Raw genomic sequence first — 7,935 nt, 5'->3', positions numbered from 1 at the left:
GGGGGGGAAAAAATGTCAGAATCTTGTTCGTCTGGACCCCACAAAACGATTCCCCTTTCCAGATATTGAGAGAGCCAAAATTTGAGCTCGATCAAACGACGTTAACCCGTGCCGCTCGTCGCTCAAAGTTTGAAAAAATCCAAATTGAGGTATTTTAAGATTTAGGTATTTTGCATAGTCTGCTAGACTATAAAGAATGTGACAACAACATTGCAGAAATAGCCCTGACCAAATTTTCGAACCATTTGTGGTATTTGAATGCAGAGTTGGTGGGATTATCGTTTTTTGATCCCACCATTACAGACAATGAAAAGTTGTTAATGGCTAATAAATTGCTCAGTAGCACAGATGAACCATCAGAGCACGCTAACCTACATGAGTTGATAATTTTACATAGCTATCTAATCTATTCTAGAGCTTTTGTTAAAGTAGTTTTTGAAACGTCAGAATATAATGCTCGGCATTTGCTTACAACTTGCAGGACATATTGCTTTTGTTCTTCATCTTTTGTCAGAAGGTCGTTAAAGTCGGTTACTTCCTACCTCTTTTAATTTTTCTTTCCTAACTTTTGGATTTACAACCCTAGCGTGCTCTGATGGTTCATCTGTGCTACTGAGCAATTTATTAGCCATTAACAACTTTTCATTGTCTGTAATGGTGGGATCAAAAAACGATAATCCCACCAACTCTGCATTCAAATACCACAAATGGTTCGAAAATTTGGTCAGGGCTATTTCTGCAATGTTGTTGTCACATTCTTTATAGTCTAACAGACTATGAAAAATACCTAAATCTTAAAATACCTCAATTTGGATTTTTTCAAACTTTGAGCGACGAGCGGCACGGGTTAACGTCGTTTGATCGAGCTCAAATTATGGCTATCTCAATATCTGGAAAGGGGAATCGTTTTGTGGGGTCCAGATGGACAAAATTCTGACATCGATTTTTTGCGGTCACCCTACTGTGCACGGTAGACACAGGAACATTCAGGTCTTTGGAGATGGACTTGTAGCCTTGAGATTGCTCATGCTTCCTCACAATTTGGTTTCTCAAGTCCTCAGACAGTTCTTTAGTTTTCTCTCTTTTCTCCATGCTCAATGTGGTACACACAAGGACACAGGACAGAGGTTGAGTCAACTTTAATCCTGTCATCTGGCTGCAAGTGTGATTTAGCTATTGCCAACACCTGTTAGGTGCCACAGGTAAGTTACAGGTGCTGTTAATTACACAAATTAGAGAAGCATCACATGATTTTTCGAACAGTACCAATACTTTTGTCCACCCTCTTTTTTATGTTTGGTGTGGAATTATATCCAATTTGGCTTTAGGACAATTCTTTTTGTGTTTTTTCATTTAAGACAAATTAAATGAAGATAATAATACCAAAGAATTTGTGTTTGCAATCACTTTCAGGAAGAAACTGAGTATTATCTGACAGAATTGCAGGGGTGTCAATACTTTTGGCCACAACTGTATATATATATATATATATATATATATATATATATAAAACTGTGTTGTTTCTGTTTCGGATTTTGTGTGTTTAATGGCTAGTGTGATCATACTCCTTTATTGCATGCGTACCAACTTATACTCCAATTAATTTTTTTCAGTTAAGTTTCAGTATTCTGCATTTAATGCAGGTAATTAGGCCTCTTTCACACATCAGTTTTTTGCCGTCAGGCGCGATCCGGCTTTTTTTTGTAAAACTGGATCCGGCAAAATGCAATGCCGGATCCAGTTTTTCCCCATTGACTTGCATTAGCGCCGGATCGCGCCGGATGGCATTGCGTTTCATCCGTTTTTTGCCGGATCCGGCTACTTGTCTCATTCCGGCGTCTGGAAAAAACGGCTACTGTAACATTTTTTGTCTCCGGCGAAAAAGCCGGAAGCGCCGGATCCGACGCTTCCGGCTTTTTGCTACAATGAAAGTCTATGGGCGCCGGATCCAGAAAAAGACGGATCCAGCCACTGGATCCATTTTTTTAAGTCTGCGCATGCTCAGATCCAATTGGCCAGCCCCCAGGAAACAGATATAACCTGCTAGACGGATCCAGCAGAAAAACGGATCCTTTTCTACAGTTCTACAAAATTTATGCCGGATCCGTTTTTTCTAAAAATAGCCGGATCCTGCCTGACGGCAAAAAACTGATGTGTGAAAGTAGCCTAAGGGTGTGACCTCCCTTTCTTTTAGCTGTACTTAAGGTTTATATAGCTTCCCATTTGCTGGGTATCTATTCGGGACCCGGTCCTGCTCTGCTCTTATTCACGTTGACATTAGTTTGACACATATTACGTTTTTAATACTAGAGATTAGGACCATCCTGATTGGGGTACCCCTTGATGCTGGTGGGATTACACCTTTTTTGTATTAAAAAATGGTGCTTACTAAGTTATTTACGTGCACTATTGCTTTTACTTATTTACTCACAGCAGGGTATACACTATGTTCCAAATTATTATGGAAATTATATTTTTCTCTGATTTTCCTAAGTGGCCGGTGCAAATGACAGTCAGTCTAATAAAGGTCATTACCTGTTAGAGTATACATCGAATTTTATTGAAGAAACCTCCCAATGATAACAGTATAATCTCCAAAATGAATAAAAACTCAAAATGCAATGTTCCAAATTATTTGGCTCAGTAGAATTTCTAAACATTTGATATGTTTTAAAGAACTGAAAATGCTCATTTGTGGAATTTGCAGCATTAGGAGGTCACATTCACTGAACAAAAAAGCAATTTAACTCCAAATTATCCTAACAGGCCAAGTTACATGTTAACATAGGAACCCTTCTTTGATATCACCTTCACATTTCTTGCATCCATTGAACTTGGGAGTTTTTGGAGAGTTACTGCTTGGAATTCTTTGCCTGAAGTCAGAATAGCCTCCCAGAGTTGCTGTTTTGATGTGAACTGCCTCCCACCCTCAAAGATCTTTTGCTTGATGATACTCCAAAGGTTCTCTATAGGGTTGAGGTCAGGGGAAGATGGTGGCCACACCATGAGTTCCTTTTATGCCCATAGCAGTCAATGACTCAGAGGTATTCTTTGCAGCATGAGATGGTGCATTGTCATGCATGAAGATGATTTTGCTCCTGAAGGCAGGTTTCTGCTTTTTATACCATGGAAGAAATTTGTCAGTCAGAAACGCTATATACTTTGCAGAGGTCATTTTCACAACATCAGGAACCTTAATGGGCCCTACCAGCTGTTTCCCCATGATTCTGGCCCAAAACATGACTCCTCCCCCTCCTTGCTGACGTCGCAGCCTTGTTGTGACATAGTGGCCATCCACCAACCATCCACTACTCCATCCAGGGTTGCTCGACCCTCATCAGTAAACAAGACTGTTTGAAAATTAGTCTTCATGTATGTCTGGGCCCACTGCAACTATTTCTGCTTGTGAACACTATTTTGGGGTGGCTGAATAGTAGGTTTATGCACCACAGCAAGCCTTTGAGGGATCCTACACCTTGAGGTTTGAGGGACTCCAAAGGCACCAGCAGCTTCAAATATCTGTTTGCTGGTTTGTAATGGCTTTTTAGCAGCTGCTCTCTTAATCCGATGAACTTGCCTGGCAGAAACCTTCCTCATTCTGCCTTTATCAGCACGAAGACGTCTGTGCTCAGAATCAGCCACAAATCTCTTAACAGTACGGTGATCACGCTTAAGTTTTTGGGAAATATCTAATGTTTTCATCCCTTGACCAAGGCATTGCACTATTTGTTGTTTTTCGGCAGCAGAGAGATCCTTTTTCTTTCCCATGTTACTTGAAAACTGTTTCCTGCTCAATAGTGTGGAACATCCAGTTTTCCTTTTATTGGGCTCACATGGCAAACTAATTATCACAGGTATCTGAGATTGATTTCAGTGATCCAAAGAACCCTGAGACACAATACCATTAATGGGTTTCATTAAAAAAACAAAAAAAATGCTATGACACTTAAAAACAATTTGCATAATAATTTGGAACATAGTGTATATTCATTTTGTTTGTCTTGTTTTTTTCCCCATCAGATTAATGCTGGGGTTACATGGCCATGACATCCGAATGCAGTCTAATGTTTCACATGCACCCATAGTAGGCTGAAAAATTTTAGCCTGCGGGGCAAGCAGACAGTAGTGGCCCATGAGCAGTGGCGCATGAGTAGTGGCCTATGAGCCGCTGCCAATCTTTCTTGAGTATATAGTATGAAAATCACCCTTGATTGGGCTACATAGAAGCAAACCTACTACACAGATATGGTATCAAAACCAAGCTTAGGGTAGATGCACAACATTTTTTAAAGGTGGATTTACCCTGAAGAAGAGCTGCAAAAACACCACAAAACATTTACATTCTGCACAGCAATGTATAAACACGTTTACTGTTTTAACCACTTCAGGGTTTGAAAACCATTAATAGGTTAAAACAAAGTGACATGTACATTCTTTGCTAAAGTCACTCTCCACTATTGTGTAAAATGAAGAGAGAAGACGCTGGCAGATGGGCCACCACAGAAAACTACGGCATAACCAACAGTTAAACTATTTCAGAAAAAAGACTGCCAACATTATCTGGAAGCATCTTTGCCTAGAAAAACTTTGCGACCAACCAGATGTTGTGCACACATGTAAGCAAGTTGCGGGATGCAGTGACAGACGGGAGGCAGAGCAAGGGTTAGCAAGATGTAACAATTTTAATAGAACAAGGGATTCAGTCCTCGCAGGGAGGCTAATGGTTAAAGGGAAATAGTAGGTATAGCAAATGTAAAATAGCAGTCCAATGAAGGAACTTATCGTGTCCTGTATGCTCCTCTGCAGCAGATGATCCCGCAGGGAGTTGTAGAACCTGCAGCGGCTGGGGAGATGTCCTCAGATGGGGTCCTGTAAACACTGGTCCGTCTTCTGGAGGCGCGCTGCTTGTCCCCGCCAAAACTTCTGCTGCCACATGCCCTTTTTTTAGCCACACCCCTTGCTTCCCGGTCACCTGTGTCTGTGCCTGTGTCTGTGTCGCTCACTATCCTTTCCCCCGGGCAACCTGGGACGCAGCCTCGACGGTTCTGGACCAGGCGCAGCACAAGTACCCGCAGCCCAGTCTTCCTCCTTACACGCATAGCCATAAGGGGTTTTTTGGAACCACTGCCATTGATTCATACACTGTGAATATTCTCCCCTATTCTCGGCTCGAGTGGATAGTCAAGTGATCACAATAGTAGCATAGATATAGGGGGGTAGAGGGTGTTATTGCCCATTGCACTCTGACTAATGTTATTCTATGATTTCTTGCTTATTTGTGATTTTTTTCTCAGCTCAGATTGGAGTGAGAAAAAATTGCAGCATGCTGCAATTGGCCACGTATATCATCTGAGACTTGCCAATGCAAGTGAATGAATGTAAGAAAAAAATCACACAGCACACGTACCATGCGTGTTTCGTCCAATTTTAATGCATCCATCTCCTAGAAAACCCAACATTTTAGCAGTCGAGGACAGTAAATTCACTGCATGACCAGTCAGAATAGAATAGATAAAATAGATATATAGATAGAATAGATAGATACAAAAATGTCGGTGACATATAAAATTAGTGCAGTGCATGTGGAGTTTAAATTTAATGTATTTAGCTAATATTTCAATAACTTGAAGAAAAAATGGCTTGGGGTTCCCCGACATTTTAATAACCAGTTGAGGGAAAGTGGACAGTTGGGGCAGATGTTTATAACCTAGGAAGAGGATAATAAACATGGAGCTTCCCAGGCTATTAATATCAGCTCACAGCTGTACACTTAACCTTTACTGGTTATTACATTGGATGACCCCAAAAAATGACGTGCAGCCCCCCTATGATTAATAACCAACAAAAACTAGATAGACAGCTGTGGGCTAATATTAATAGGCTAGGAAGGGGAAATGGAAATTGGCCCACTCTCAGACTAAAAAGATCAGCTCTCAGCTGCCCCAGAAATGATGCATCCATAAAATGCAGCAATTCTGGCACTTAGCCTCTGCTCTACCCACTTGACCTGGTATGATGCCAAGTGGGGTAATAGTATTGGGGTTGATGTCAGCTTTGTATTGGTAGCTGATATCAAGCCCATAGTCAAGCTGTAAAAAAGACACAGCCTGAATAAAGTCCTTTATTTAAAATGATCACTTCCCCTTCTTTTACCCATTTATTTGTAAAAATTAAAAATATAAAAGCAAACTTATACTCACCTGTTTGACAAGAAGATAATGCACCAATGCCAATCTCCCCTGTAAAAGACAAAAAATAATAAACCACCATATTCCTCACCTGTCCGGCAAAAAGATAATCCATTTGTCCCTTGATGAGTCTAGCTTTGTTATATCTAGATACCATGCTGAAAATTGGCATTGCGAGCATTCATCCTGGCGTCCAGAAGAGACATTGAGCTATGTGTGATAGCGCAGCATCAGGGTCTTGCGGTGAAGTGAATAAGGTGAACAGATTTCATAGCTGATGAATTCTGTTCACCTCACTGACATCAACGCTAGCGATTGTATTGTAGCCATAAATAAATATTTTTAGGAATAAAAAAATAAACAAAAAAAAATTCACATATTTGATATAGACCAGTCACATCTTCTACCTGTGTGAACCTCTGGGAGTTTTTTTGCTCTAACTTTATGAACAGCATACAAATCTAGCAACTGAACACTCATAGACAGAAATGGAGTTGTTGCACCAAACATATTCCAACATGAACACTAAAAAAAAGGCAAAAAAGTATGCAGACTATTCTAGGAAAATCTATGCTCCAGGAGACAAATAGGGCTCCAGGAGGCAAATAGTGCTCGCTCCCTATTGAGTATCACCGTGTGGCTAAGCAATACTATACAGCCACATATGGGGTATTTCCATGATCAGCAGAGCTTGTGTTACAAATTATGATGCAATTTTTACTAATTTATCCTCGTAAAATCTGAGAAAAAAAATCAACATTTTGATGCTAAAAATGTAATTATTTTTTCTTCACTGCCAATGGCATAACATTCTGTGACACACCCGTGGTGTCAGTATATGATCACTGGACCCTTAGATTACTTCATATAGGTGTAATTTGTAAAATGGGGTCACTTTTGGGGGGTTCTGCTGTTCTGACACCACAAATCATAACAGTAAAATCTGCAGTAAAAGATGGCTTTCCTTCCTTTCTGAGTTTTGCACTGTGCCTCAAAAGTAGTTCCCGATTACATATAGGGTATTTGTGTACTCAGGAGAAATTGCACAACAAACCAAGAGGTCCATTTTTTCCTAATAGCCCCAAATTTTTTATTTTCATGAAAGCTAAAACAACATTTTAGCTGTAAAAATCTAATTATTCTTTCTTCACCTCCATTGATATAAATTTCTGTAAGGCACATGTTTTGTCAACATGATTACTGCACCACTGCACCACTAGATGAATTCAATGAGAGGTGTAATTTGTAAAATTATGTCACTTATGGGGGTTTCTGCTGTTTTGGGTCAGCTGAGGCTGTGCCAATTTGACATTTCACACTCAAATCATTCCAGCAAATTCCAAACTATAATATGGAGCTTTTCCCGTCTGAACTTTGCTCTGTGCCTCAAATGTAATTTTTTTTGTAAAATGTAATATGGAGTATCTGCATACCCCCCAGAAATTGCATAAAAAATTTTATGGTGCAATTTTCACTGTTACAATGTTGTTAACATAAAATAAATTGGGGGTAAAAGAACATTTTTGTGGGAAAAAAATTGTTTTATTTTAATTTTTACAGCTCAAGTTTATAAACTTCTGTGTAGCACCTGGGAGTATAAAGTACTCACTACACATCTAGATACATTTTTTGATGGGTCACGTGAGGGGGGTTTCCACTGTTTAGGCACATCAGAGGCTTTCCAAATTCAATAAGATGTCCGCTAATGATGCCAGCAAATTTTGAGTTCAAAATGTCAAATGCCCTG

Source organism: Dendrobates tinctorius, unplaced genomic scaffold, assembly GCF_039654945.1.
Source record: "Dendrobates tinctorius isolate UK_male_01 unplaced genomic scaffold, ASM3965494v1 ptg000082l, whole genome shotgun sequence".
NCBI lineage: Eukaryota > Metazoa > Chordata > Amphibia > Anura > Dendrobatidae > Dendrobates > Dendrobates tinctorius.
The sequence above is the reverse complement of the archived record's forward strand: the minus strand, read 5'-3'. Positions refer to the sequence as shown.